This window comes from Phyllobates terribilis, unplaced genomic scaffold (genome assembly GCF_046119375.1).
Source record: "Phyllobates terribilis strain yellow unplaced genomic scaffold, ASM4611937v1 Scaffold_37__1_contigs__length_12642776, whole genome shotgun sequence".
Lineage (NCBI taxonomy): Eukaryota > Metazoa > Chordata > Amphibia > Anura > Dendrobatidae > Phyllobates > Phyllobates terribilis.
Window position 1 is genome coordinate 5,832,094 of NW_027362797.1, and position 14,845 is coordinate 5,846,938.

Genomic DNA, 14,845 nt, shown 5'->3' on the forward strand with positions numbered 1-14,845 from the left:
TAACCACCGTATAAGTGAGTAATATTGATATTCATTAATCTATAATTTTACTCTAAGACCAAATCTGGGGACGACTCCACTTTCTAACTTGGTGGGGGTCCGACTACCAGTACTACAGTTCCTGAGAGTGAACGGTCCGCAGTGCTGGTTTAGTGCTGCATCCCCTCAGTTATTCTATGTAACACTGTGCTCTCAGCCATGTCTGTATTAGGCCACATTCACACGTTCAGTATTTGGTCAGTATTTTACATCAGTATTTGTAAGCCAAGACTAGTAGTGGATGACAAAATACAGAAGTGGTGACGTGTTTCTATTATACTTTTCCTCCAATTGTTCCACTCTCTGATTCTGGCTTACAAATACTGATGTAAAATACTGATGTAAAATACTGAACGTATGAACGTGGCCTTAGGTGCAGCACTGTCCCAATCACCTACATAGAGCTGTGCTGTAGTCCCTGCATAGTTGGCGGGTTTTTTCATTGAATCTTGACAATAACTATTGTTTCACTCGGTCAAATTGTCATAGTTTCCATATAACTTAGTGCGTTGCTTGGTTAAACTTTACACTAAGTTACAGTCCATAGTGCGAGCGTAGAGGAAACCCGTAAGACTATGTTCACATGTTCTGTTTTTTCTGCATTTTTTTTTCAGCAAATTTATGCAAAATCTAAGCTGCGTGTAACAGTACCAGCAAAAGCTGAGATTTCAGAAATCTCATGCACACACATTGTTTTTTTTTCCTGACTGAATTGAAAACCTGTTGCGTTTTTGAAAACTGCAGCATGTCACTTCTTTCAGTGTTTTTCCCCCATAGAAAGCAATGAGTAAGTTCAAAAACGCAGCAAAACGCAGGAATCAGGTTTTGCTGTGTTTTCAGTAAAAAAAGCATGTACAGCAGTATGTGAAACACATTTATTTTTATGATTTTCCCAAGTTTAAACCCATAATGTCTTGATCACGGGTTTGGACATGGTGACCCTGGAGGTCTCTTCCAACTCTAACATTTTATGATTCATCACCTGAGAATGGCAGTTAGGATTAGTACATTTTAATTAAATTAGTGATGTGTGTAAAATAAACATTGGCCGACCAAGGTGTGAAATTGAACAATACCTGGTCAACTCAAAGGCTGAGTAAAGTGTGAAAGTAAACAGTGTCTTACAAACTCAGTGTTTTGCCAACATCTTAGGTAAGCTATTCCTGACCTATTCACCTCCCCCCTGTTACATTTGTAATTGTGTATTTTTTCATGAACTCATATGAACTTTTTTCTTTAGAATAGTCACTATTTTTTCAGATTTAAAAATCTTTTTTCACTATATAATTTGATCAAATTGACCTTTTTTTTCCAAAAATGATTGTCTGGTTTCACATATGTCTTGCATTGGTGACCTGTGTTCATGCTTCTGTGCTGGAAGCAAAGCTGAACTTTGGGATCCTGAAAAACACAGCAACACCTGCTTTTTGTAAGCAGCTTCTTTACTGCCAAGAGAGCAGGTTTTGCCTGCAGAAAAAAACGCAGCAAAAATGCAACGTGTGAACATGGTCTTAGAATGTATATTGTTATGTTATCTATAACGTTTGCTTTTATTAGCTCAAATCTCAGCACTTACAGAGACAGACTAATGTTTTTCAGGGCCATGTTCTCCTCTTCAATCTTCATTTCTAGAAGCTGTATGTTCCTCTTCCTATTGTACATGGAAAAAATATATCTCATATTGAAATACACAAATTCCATTAATTATTACGATGTACATTAGTGACCATGACAAATTTGGCTAAATTCCTCCCTTCCCCCTTCATTCTAGGTACTTTCATTGCCAACATTTTACATTCACTACATTCCACAGTTAAATGGAATCCATCAGCAGGTGGTTACTATTTAATCTGAGAGCAGCATGATGTAGGGGCCGAGACCTTGATTCCAGCAAGATGTCATTTATTTTTAATGCACCCTACTGGTAAGTCAGCCTAAAGCCTCATTCATTTTTTTTGCATACAAGAAATAGATATTTTTATCAGTTCTCTGGATCCGATTTCAATCTATTTGTTGTTCACTCATCAGTTTGTACCATCAGTGCACCATAAGTTTTTTTTTAATAAAATAATAGGAGGAGAAAGAGAGAAACAAACGGGTATAAAGTATATTGTAAAGTATTCTATCTTAACCCAATCATGGACCTATAAAGAAATAGAGCGGACCACCGAAGTAAACATGGTAACTGAAAAACAAGAGAAACACAATGCGAAACAAGGTCCAATTGATCTGTGAAAACATAAATCACAGAACACCGGGAAATGTAAGAACAATGCGGTAGAGGGGCACTAGGGAAGGGGGTGCGGTAAATATCACAAAGTATAGACAAGGTATGAATAATCTTATCAAGAATCCATCAGTGTAGGCTGCTATATAGTATATACATAAAGTGCGGTAATTATTAAAGTGCAAGTGCCTGAAAAATATAACAGAATTCCACTAAATACTATGTAATATCATATTAATGCCAATGGCTGAATCATATAAAGTAGTAGTGGATTTAAATAGAACAGAAAAAGTATAAATCAATAAGATACCAGGAGAATATATATCGAGCACATAGCTCACTGTTATGTATTAAGGGCAAATCAGTATGTCCCTCTATATCAAAGACATCAAAAGGAAACCAAGCAGACAGCCAAAACATTGATGTATATAATGCACAGCAACTACTTACATCCACTATGGATAATAGCACACTCCTCATTGGCACACACCCCGATGCGCGTTTCGGCACAGCTGCATTCGTCATTTCGCCCCCCCCCCCCCACTGCTCTATTGAATAACATTGGTTTGAATGCTATCTAATAAAACAATTGGATAGCACTCGCCCAATTTATATGATAGTGCAACCCTAAATGCTAAAATTCTGTTTGCCCGCTGCTGCCAGGACCTAGAAGATAATTGGCAGAAAAAAGACCCCGTGGTCCATCTTGTCTATATCTTTTCCCTTTTTAAATTTACAATAGATGATTATTCCAGACATTTAATTTAATTTACTGGTGATTTCCTAACTATGTACCACAAAGTGAATATTGTAAACATTGATAGCAAACAAATAACAATATTGCAGTTGTTTTGCATTTTGTCTTCTGCAGCCTCCATAAGTTCTAATACACTGCAGGCTGCTCAGTCCTGTTCACTGAGAAAACTAATATATCAAAAAGGAGGTCAGTAGATTACAACTTCCGATTCAGGATACAACATCAACAACTAAACTCAAGCCGAATCAGCCCAGTTTCAAGGAAGATATGAATGCAATTCTTAAAATTAAATCGTTTTTATTTCCAATAATTTGTTAAAAAAAAAAATTTATATATAAAAAAACCGGTACTTTCAAAAATCGCAAAGTCAAATCTCAATTACAAGCTTGTATTATTATAGTAAGTTGTCTCCTTTAATAAATCTCCCCAATCAGTCTCCTCTTCAGGAGCTAGACATTGAGCCATGTAAGTACTCCCCTTAGAATGCCTGCTACCTGTGAACTCTGAATGAATTTGCCTCCATATGCATAGCTCCTTATCCATGAAATTAACTATTTGTTGCTGGGTTTTATTCCCTGTTTTTTTGACATTACCTTGTCTGAAAAATAGTGTTGAGCATTCCGATACTGAAATATCGGGAATCTGCCGATATTCGCGGTATCGAAATTCCGATGCTTTTACAATATCGAATACCGGAATCGGAAGTTCCCATAATGCCAGCGCTCTGCAGTGTCTCTGAAGGATGACAAGCTGGATGGCAGCGCTCAGCTGCGATCCAGCCTGTCATCAGAATGCCATCCCAGCATGAGAGAATTCTCCTGATTGTTTAAAAGCCGGCGGGCTGTAAAAAGCCGCCGGCTTTTAAACAATCACACAGCCCCATACTGCTTCCCCGCAGCCTCCCACCCCGATCCTCCGCTCCCCTCGCCACCTCCCATCCCCATGGTAAGTTAGGACCGGGCGGGGAGCGCAGCACCAAGGAGCGGGGAGCGAAGACCCGGGCGGGGAAGCCGGAGGTGAAAAGACTTCACCGCCGGCTTTCACGTTCTGTGCTGCGCTTTCCCGCCGGTTATTTCAAATGAACAGCTGAGGTATCAGGTGATGCCGATCAGCTGTTCATTTGTAGTAGCCGCAGTGCCCTCAGAGGGTTCATGTGAGTTCATGCTTGACTGCATGAACTCACATGAACTTTCCCACGGCCGCGCAGGTCAGCCATACCTCCCAGACCATCAGCCCGTCATGATTGGTGTGTGCGCGGTGTCTGTGCGATGTCTGCGGGTGTGTGCGTGCAGGTAGACATAGGCCGATGTGACACTACTACTCCCATCGGCCTATGTCTGCCCCGCGTCCACTCGTGCCAGCAGGATCAGCTTGATGGGAGCAGTAGTTCCCATCAGCCTGATCCTGCTATTTAAACTGCCCCATGTGTTATTTTTGCCCCTATACGTGTTTTTTTATGCCCCCATATATATTTGTCTTTGGTCCCCCAATAAATTTTAAATACATGTCATTGGTGGCCAGTGGTTACCTAAAATAAATTAGTTTATACATTACCTGTCCCCGCCGATCGCCACCTAAAATAAAGTAAAAAATAAAAAACTACACCTATACTCACCTAGACACCTAATTCCCCGAAGCCATCGATCTCCTGTAATAAAATATAAAATAATAAACCACAACCTTATCCTTACCCCTCCGTAGTAGTCCACGAGTGTCCCACGATGATCTCCAGTTTAGAGCAGCCACATAGAATGTGACCGCTCTGAACCGCTGCCGCCGCTAGAATGACAGCATAAGTGGGTTCGCCGGAGTTCAGGCAGCGCTGCTCCGGTCAGAAATTCCCACGGTACAGCAGTGCCGTAAAGGAGGTCTCCGGAGCTGCGCTGACTGAATGCACTCCGGTGACCTCAGTCAGGGGCTCACGCTGCCGGGAGCGGACGTGTTCCCGGCAGTGTGAGCTTACAGCAGCCATGCACAGCTCTCACCATCTCCAGATGTGACAGCTGTGCATGGGAGATCAGCGCAGGAACGTGGACAGGTAACTATTTTTTTTTAGTAAACTAAGAATTAAATAAAATGGTGTGTTTTATTTCAAATAAATTATTTTTTTCTGGGTGTAGTGTGTGTTTTTTCTTTTTAACACTTTGTAGGTTAGTAGTGGGGGTGTCTTATAGACGCCCATCATTACTAACCTGGGCTTCCCTGGGCTGCATGGCAGCTGGCGCTGACATGAACCCCAACCCTATTACCCCCTGCCACCGCACCAGGGCAGCGTGGAAGAGCGAGGCTAAGTGCCAGAATTGGCACTTAGGGGTTAATAAAGATGCAGTCCCTAAATTATTATTTATTTTTTAATTAATTTTTCCCAAAAATGTTGACGTGGGCTTTGCCATATTTTTGTATGCCAGCCAGGTACAGCAGGCAGGAACAGGCTGCCCCCAACTCCCAGCTGCCTATTTGTACCTGGCCGGACACAACAATACAGGGAAGCCCTTTTTTTCTTAATTATTTCATGAATTTCATTAAATAATTAAAAAAAAAATACGTGGGGCTTCGCCCTATTTTTGTGTCCAGCCAGGTACAACTAGGTAGCTGGGGGCTGGAATCTGCAGCGCAGGGAGGCCCAAGCTTTCTGGGCCCCACCCGCTGCAAATTGCAGTCCGCAGCCACCCCGGAAAATGGCGCGTTCATAGATGCGCTGTACCAAACTCATCCAGGGCCCTGGTGCGGTGGCTCACTGGGTAATAAAGGGGTTAGGGCCAGCTTGGTCTTATCAGCTGGCCCTAAGCCCGAAATTCATGGGGTCACGCCAATATTATACATGACTGCCATGAATTTCTAGTAAAGTATTTAAAAAAAAAAAAAACACAACACCCAGAATAAAGTCCTCAGTGTCAGGCTGTGACGGCATCCCGATGAGCCGAGTCTCTCACGCTCACCGCATGCGCAGGAGAATTCTCCCACGCTGTCAGTGACGTGCATGAGGTGAGCTGAGTTCATTATCGGCTCATCTGGATGCCGTCACAGCCAGACACTGAGGAGCGCAAGCATGCCTGCGCTTCTCAGTGTCTGCAGGATGACGGGCTGGATGGCAGCGTTCTGCTGCGGTCCTGCCTGTCGTCTCGATGTAGCAGAGCTGGAGCTGTCCTGGGAACCATCAAAAGGTAAGGATGATGTTGCTTTATTATTTTTCTTTTATTGCAGGAGATCGTTGGCTTCAGCTGGAATGGGCGTGATGGTAAGTATGGTTTAATTTAGAACAATAAAGAATTGTGTGTTTATTTCAATTAAAGGACTTTATTCTGGGTGTTTGTGTTTTTTTTAACTTTGACTATGGGGTTAGTAATGGGGGTGTCTTATAGACGCCTCTCCATTATTAACCTGGGCTTGATGTCAGCTGGCATTATAAGCTGACATCAACCCCAGCCCTATTACCCCACTGCCACCGCTACAGGGCAGTGGGAAGAGCGAGGCTAAGTGCCAGAATTGGCTCATCCTATGGATGCGCCATTTCTGGGGCGGCTGACGGCTGGTGTTTCTAGCCTGGCAGGGGGCCAATATTCATGGCACCCTTCCTGGGCTATTAATATCAGCCCCCAGCTGTCTGCCTAGCCTTTGCTAGCTATTAAAATAGGGGGGACCCCACGTCATTTTTTTGGGGGTTCTCACATTTTAATAGCTAGTAAAGGCTAGGTATTCAGTTGGGGGCAGATATTAGTAGCCTGGGAAGCTCCGTGGGTATTACCCTCTTCCCAGGCTTCAAACATCTGCCCCAGCTGTCAGCTTAACCTCCGCTAGAGACTGGCGTAGGGTTCCCCGTAATTTTAATTTTTTTTTTAATAAATCCTTTATTTTAACACTAAATGACAGGTACAGTAACCAACACTATCACTGTACTTCATATATATGTGACTGACATGTTTCTATCTATCTAATCTATGTGTGATGCTCTATTCTTTCTGTTCTAAATTGTCGGGTACCGGTGTATGCCGCTGCTGAATTGCCGGCTTTTCATGTTTGACTGTGCGCACTGTTCCCATCGATTTGGGCAACCACCTCCCCCAATACATTCTACATTATTGTTAGTTGTTTTCCTTCATATAGAATTAACCTACAAGGAAAGAAAGGGTTTATTTTCATTCCGATATTTGTGTCCCATTGACTTGCATTGGTTTCCGGTATCGGAATCGGCGATATCCGATACTTTTTGGGTATCGGCCCGATCTAATCCGATCCGATATTTCCTGATATCTGAAGGTATCGCTCAACACTACTGAAAAATACAAAATGCAACCAAAAATTCATATATTTGTATACCCATCAATATATTTATTTACATACCTTTCAACACAGAGAGGAAAAACTTTTTTGCACTTGCACTTTTTATCTCTGAATTTTTGAGTAAGGGGTTTTAATTTATATTAAAAAACACTTTTTCAGCACTTTATTACTAGGGATTAAGTGCAATAGAAATGGAGTAGAGTATCTTGACACGATTTATTAAAGGAGACAACTTACTATAATAATACAAGCTTGTAATTGAGATTTGACTTTGTGATTTTTGAAAGTACCTGTTTTTATGTATAATTTTTTTAACAAATTATTGGAAATAAAAATGAGTTAATTTTAATAATTGCATTCATATCTTCTTTGAAACTGGGCTGATTCGGCTTGAGTTCACTGGGAAAACTGTCAGATGAGCTCTGTATTCAGATCACTACAGAAACTATACGTCCTTTCTTTCTAAAGAAGCCATACTACAACAGTGGCTCATGTGTGTTTTCTCCTGGTTCCCATTACCCTTAGTGACCGAGTCCATTTTGACCCTAATGACCAGGCCAAATTTTTGAAATCTGACCAGTGTCACTTTGTGGTAATAACTCTGAAATGCTTCAATGTAGCTTAGTGATTCTGAGACTGTTTTGTTCATGACACATTGTACATACAGTAGTAGTAAATTTAGGTCAATATTTTTTGCAAATTTCAAACTTTTAATTCTTATATCCTTAAACGAGTTAGTCATGCTGTACAAATAATTAATAGATAACATTTCCCATATATCTACTTTATATCTGCATCATTTTTCAAACATCATTTTATTTTGATAGGATGTTAGAAGGGTTAAAAGTTTAGCAGCAAATTTTCATTTTTTCAAGAAATTAACAAAACATGTTCCTTTAGGGGCCTATTCAGATTTGAATGGACTTTGAGGCTTTTACATTTTGGAAACTCCCCAAAAATGATACCATAGTAAAAACCGCACAACTCAAATACTTCAAAACAGCTGTAAATTTTTTTTTTTCAACCCTTCGGGTGCAACACAGGTATTAATGCAAAGTGAAATGTAAAAAAACTTAATTTACTCTGTCGCCTCATTGGGGGACACGGGACCATGAGTGTTATGCTGCTGTCCACTAGGAGGCAACACTATGCATAATCTGAAAAAGATTTACCGTGGCTCCTCCTCTGCAGTATACACTCCTGGACGGCGTCAGCCATCTCCAGTTTTTGCTTAGTGTCGCATAGGAGGCACACCTAAAACTTTTACTCCTTTTTCATCGACGGGATTACAGATAAAGAAAAGTGGGTCTCTGCGAGACTCCTGGCATGGCTCCTTCCTCGGCCCCTTATTACAGGGTGCACGGTCGAAGTCGAGATGGCTATTCCCCATGTCGCTCCTTCCCCAGCCCCTCGGGTGCTGGTTCGAAATCGAGACCCCCCTCCTTCCCCAATTCCTTTTGGTTTCTGGGTTGAGGTCGAGGCGAGGATATAGCCCCCTGATGGTGACAGCATCACCTCCCTAATCCCCCTCTGGGGGTATTAGGTTGAAACGCCTCAGGTAGGGCCTGTACAGGCAGCACTCTGCAGCTCCCAGCAGCCAGCACACTGCGCCTGAATCCAGGGACCCCAGCCCTGCTGCGGGCTCCTGTCGGGGCCGGGGGGAGTGCAGGCAGGCATGACATGAGAGGCACAGGCCTCCCTGTGCCCTGTCTCTGCGGCAGCACCAGCTCTATGGTGCCTCAGGGGGACTCTTCACAGGGCCCCCCCTTCCGCTAATACCCCACCGCTATCCTGCCTTTATATCCGGGGGGGCCCGGTTCAGATCTGGCCCCCTCCCGGACTTCCACGCCGGCCTGCAGCCCCTTTGGGCATCAGGCATCTAATTTAGGCCGCGGCTTCGGCCTAGCCGAGGCCGCCACCTCCTCTCCCGCCTGCCCCCCGGATGACAAATATGACACTCTACAGTGTCATAAAGTGGGCGGATCGAGACTGAAAGGGTGCGATTTCACACTGCTCTGCCGCCCTTTTCAGCTCTCCGCTCCCCCTTCTTTCTTAACCTTACTCCGGCGGCCATTATCTGCTGCAGGATAAGGTATTAACCCTGCAGTTACTGGTCGGCCGACCCAGACCAGGCCAGCCAGTCTCCAGGGGGGCACAGGACTGTGGATCTTCGGCGCTGGACCCAGGGACACACTGGTGGGATAAGATCACAGCTGGAGTTCTTCCTCGGCTGTGAATCCATTATTCCTTATAGGCTCCTCTGCATAGCCACCCCAGTGCACTATGCTGGGCTCAAGGTCCAAGAGAACCAGGCAGGACTGCTTTTATGCACTCTGTACAGCCTGCAGTAATACTCTCCCCAGTGGCAGCACGTACCCGCACTGCCAGGACTGCACCCAGACTACTGTGCCAGAGCCCCAGGAAGCCCCTGCCAATGCTTCGGTGTCTAATGACATGCCGGGATGGGTCACAATCTATGACGCAGTCTATAGATAACCTAGCCTCCACATTGCTTCAGGCTCGGCAGAGTCATGCCTCGGCTATGAACACTGCCCTGCAAAGGGAAAGCTCGACTCAGGGACATGACGACCCGGGCACATCCACGTCTAGATCTGGACGCAAGCGGACCCACAGGTCACGTTCATCTGCATCATCCCATAGCACATGGTCATCCCCTTCTAGGGAAAGACACCGTAGTTCCAGGTCATCTAGACCGTCCCCTACCAGGGACAGACAATGCAGATCTCCGCAGCGATCCCTGACCAGAGAAGGCCTCCGCCCCGCTTCACCCAGCAGGAGATGCCTTAGCGATGCACAGGATTCGGAAGGCATCTGTGATTCCGACTCGGACAAGGAAACTGAAGGTTCCCTTATCCCAACCCCCCCCCCCTAGCAATACAGCGCTAGTTGAGGACGTAATCTCATCCATCCATCGGGTGCTGGACATTTCTACCAATCGCAAATATCTGGAGGCGTGGTACCCCTTCCCACAGGAGGTCACCAAGGAATGGACAGATCAACCCGAAGTGGATCCCCCAGTCTCTAGACTAGCAGCACAGTCACTCCTTTCACTGCCAGATAGCTCAACCCTCAGGGATTCAGCAGACCGGCAGGTGGAACGCATGGCTCGTTCAATTTTCGAGGCCGCATGGGGCCTCCCTGGCTCCCGCGTTCGCCTCAGTTTGGGCTGCTAAGGCCATCCTGGTTTGGGCCCAAAAATTTACAAGCTGGCCTCCAAGTATCTGCTCCTGAGCGGTCGGACCAAGCGGTTCAAATAGCAGTTGTAGCAGATTACATGCTTCATGCAGCTCTGGATTCAGCAAGGGGTGCAGCGGGAATAGCATCAAACGCCATCACGATTCGGCGTATCCTCTGGCTGCGGGAATGGAAAGCAGACGCAGCCTCAAAGAAGTCCCTCACGCACCTCCCGTACCTCAGTGGTTGACTTTTCGGTGAACAGTTGGTCACGATGATATCCAACGCCACCGGGGGTGAGTACCTCTCTCCCCCCAACTGAAACCCAAACGCACCTACAAGAAGCGTAACCAAACTCTATTCCGATCCTTTCGGAACTCTTCGGGCTGGTCCGTCTCGCGTCCAGCACAAAATAGCAACCGCTCCCCACGCAGGGACAACTTGCGGTCGACGCAAAAGTCGGACAAGACCTGTCGGCTGACTTTTGCTCTTTCATAAAGTCTGTCTTCCAACTTACCAAACAGACTCTTTCCTTCTGTTCCCCCAAAGCCGCCAGCCAAGGCTTGTGCCTTCCGCCAAGCGGTCTCCTTTCTTTTTCAAGCAGGAGTCATATTACTGGTCCCCGCGGCCGAGCTCTTCCGAGGGTTCTACTCCAATCTATTCGTAGTCCCCAAGAAAGGAGGCGGCGTACGGCCCATACTGGACCTAAAACAGCTCAACAAATATGTACTGGTACGGGTACGTCCCTTCCGCTTGGAGTCCCTTCGGTCCATCATTGCGTCCATGGAGAAGGGAGAATTTCTCACCACCATATACATACAAGACTCATACCTGCACCCTGCCCATCAGAGATTTCTCAGGTTCGCAATCGACCAGGACCACTACCAGATGTTTTGATCGCCCGTTATTGCATTTTATTGCAATGTTGTGGCGACCAAAAAAACTTTAATTCTGGCGTTTAGAATGCTTTTCTCGTTACGCCGTTTACCGATCGGATTAATTCTTTTTTTATATTGATCGGGTGATTCTGAAGGCATCAATACCAAATATGTGTATGTGGGGTTTTTTTTCAATTGTTTTATTTTGAATGGGCTGAAAGGGGGGTGATATAAACTTTTATATACTTTTTTAATATTGTTAAATACATTTCTTTTTTTACACTTTCTGCTTGTTTCAATAGTCTCCATAGTAGACTATTGAAGCAGCAGTTGTTTGATCTCCTCTGCTGCATACAGGTGGTGAGCAGATCGCCTATATGCAGCAGAAATGCTCACTTGCTATGAGCGCCGACCACTGGGCAACCACAGAGGCCTTCTGCAGACCCCGGGTTATCATGCCAACCCATCAGTGACCTGCGATCACGTGACGGGGTCATCGATGGGCTGGGCTAATGACGCGCTTCCGGGAAGTGCAAGTTAAATGCCGCTGTCAGAAATTGACAGCGGCATTTAACTGGTTAACAGCCGCGGGTGGATCAAGATTCCACCTGCAGCTGTTGCTGGCACATGTCAGCTAATTTATACAGCTGACATGTGCCCGGTTCAGTGAGGGCTCAGCGCCGGAGCCCGCGCTGAACTGGGGGTACCGACGTGGTGCGTACTAATACGCACCACGTCGTAAAGGGGTTAAATGTGATTCCCCTTTCCCCATCTCATACTCGCCTGCCGCCACCTTCATCCTTTTCCAGCGCTGTCTCGGCCAAAGAATGACCTGCCGGCAGCTCCAGTGCTTCACAGAGCATAGAAGTCACTTTTTAATACATCTTTATGAGAGCCTCATTATGGCCTCGTCCTGCCTCTCATAAAGACTTGTATTGAGCTCTTGTAACATAACTTCTGACTTCTGGCCAGTCAGAAGTTACTGGCACAAGATGGTGCCACGGGACCAGAGCGGCGTCGGTAAAAGATAAAGCTGACGGAAGGTGAGTATAAGAATGGGAACAGAGGGGCTTACATTTAAAGCGCCATTCCAGTGGCGAAAAAAAAACTTGTTTGTGCAGTGGGTTCAAAACCTGAGTCTACTCCATACATCGCCACCATACATGTGCCGTACATGTATGGTGGATGTCAGAATAGGCTTACATTTTTCCTGGTCTGATCACCAGGCGTCCTACTATTAAGACTCCCACTAATCAAGAGAATGGGGTTAACTCGTTCTGTATGTATCTCAAGAAGTGTAACAAATAGTTACAGTAATGTATCAAAAATTTAATCTTAAAATATATATATATATATTATATCACCAGAGATACTCTTGGATTTAATTGTGTACCTGCATTACAGAAGTTTTTCATAGGTATTTGAGGCTTGTAAACTGAAATAAATGCTTGTTGCGAAGGTATTTTATTTGTTTAGATTAACACAGCCTTGGAAATAACTGACTTCAGTCAACACGTTTTTGCTACCTAACATGAGAGCACCAAATTGTGGACACAAAGACCCTAATTCCATCTATTTGTCACTTACTGGGCTGCTTGCTGTAGTTTTGATAAAATCACTGTTTTAACAGCAGGAGATTATCCCTAGAGGACTAGTAAACCTGCTGCCATGGAGTCCTCCATTTTCATGAGCTCTGTGTAATCCTGCGTCCACTAATGATTGGTAGCTTTCTGCCTATGCACAGTGTACACAGAAAGCAGTCAATCAGTGGTGTGGGCGAGGTTAAACACAAGCAGTATAGTTGTGGGTTTTAAGGTGTCTATTGATGAACAACATGTCTTCCTAAGGGGAGTCTCAGTCCCTATCCCTACAATGGGTGCCTTCTTGGGGCCAGGGTGCAGCCATAGGCCAAACCAATTCAGGTAATCGCTTCTCTGCCTTTTGGCTAAGATCAACTGTAGTACCTTTTCTTATCAGTTTAACATCTGATATGTCCCCTATATGTCCACTTATTTTCACACATTCTCTTCACCTCTCCCCCCTAATGTCCCATGCGCCTCAAGACCGGGAAGGGTTGGGGGGTAGAGAGGGTAACTAATTATTGAACAAACGAGCAGCGGTCCCACCTGCTTCCCAATCTGGAGGCTTCCTACATACTGAAGCTGGCTGCTGCAGCACAGCCAGATAAAAGCCACTAGCCCATTATGACACGTGCAATGTCTGTTCCATTCTTCCATTCTTGCATTATTCCATTGTCCCATTGTTAGGAGGCAATGGAGCAATAGGACAATGGAGCAATGGAATAATGCAAGAATGGAAGAATGGAACAGACATTGCACGTGTCATAATGGGCTCCTAGCTTTTATCTGCCAGTGCTGCAACAGCCAGCTTCAGTCTGTAGGGAGCCTACAGACTGGGAAGCCGGGGGGGGGGAGGGGACAGCTGCTCGTTTGTTCATTAATTAGTTATCCTTTCTACCCCCCCCCCCCCTCGGTCTTGAGGCATGTAGGACATTGGGCAGGGGGGGGAGAATGTGTAAAAATAGGTGGACTTATGCAGATTAAAAACGTTTGGGGTGCATCTGCAACAAGCAGTATATTTGTGGGTTTTAAGGTGTCTATTGATGAACAACATGTCTTCCTAAGGGGAGTCTTTGTCCCTATCCCTACAATGGGTGCCTTCTTTGGGCCAGGGTGCAGCTCTAGGCCAAAACCAATTCAGGTAATTGCTTCTCGGCCTTTTGGCTAAGATCAAGTGTAGTATCTTTTCTTATCAGTTTAATATCTGATACGTCCACCTATTTTCACACATTCTCCTCTCCCCCCTAATGTCCCATGCTCCTCAAGACCGGGAAGGGTGGGGGGTAGAGAGGGTAACTAATTATTGAACAAACGAGCAGCAGTCCCCAGTATGCTCCCTACATACCCATTATGACACGTGCAATGTCCGTTCCATTCTTGCATTTTTCCATTGTCTCATTGTTAGGGGGCAATGGAACAATGGGACAATGGAAGAATGGAACAGACATTGCACGTATCATAATGGGCTCCTGGCTTTTATCTGGCAGTGCTGCAGCAGCCAACTTCAGTCTGTAGGGAGCCTACAGACTGGGAAGCACTGGGGACCGCTGCTCGTTTGTTCATTAATTATTTATTCTCTCTACCCCCCACCCTTCCCGGTTTTGAGGCGCGTGGGACATTAGGGGGGAGAAAAGAGGAGAATGTGTGAAAATAGGTGGACTTATGCAGATTAAAAACATGTGGGGTGCATCTGCAACAAGCAGTATAGTTGTGGGTTTTAAGGTGCCTATTGATGAACAACATGTCTTCCTAAGGGGAGCCTTTGTCCCTATCCCTACAATGGGTGCCTTCTTGGGGCTATGGTGCAGCAATAGGCTATAACCAATTCAGGTAATCGCTTCTCGGTACCTTTCGAGAAGGCGGCTTTGGCCGTCGGCCACCCTAGCAG

General features: G+C 45.2%; 2 pseudogenes; both read left to right on the forward strand.

Moving 5' to 3' along the window:
* The first annotated feature begins 13,302 nt into the window (after window positions 1-13,302).
* Window positions 13,303-13,508, forward strand: LOC141182941 (U2 spliceosomal RNA; annotated as a pseudogene).
* Window positions 13,509-14,101: 593 nt separating this feature from the next.
* On the forward strand, window positions 14,102-14,191 carry LOC141182936 (U2 spliceosomal RNA; annotated as a pseudogene).
* The last annotated feature ends 654 nt before the right edge of the window (window positions 14,192-14,845 follow it).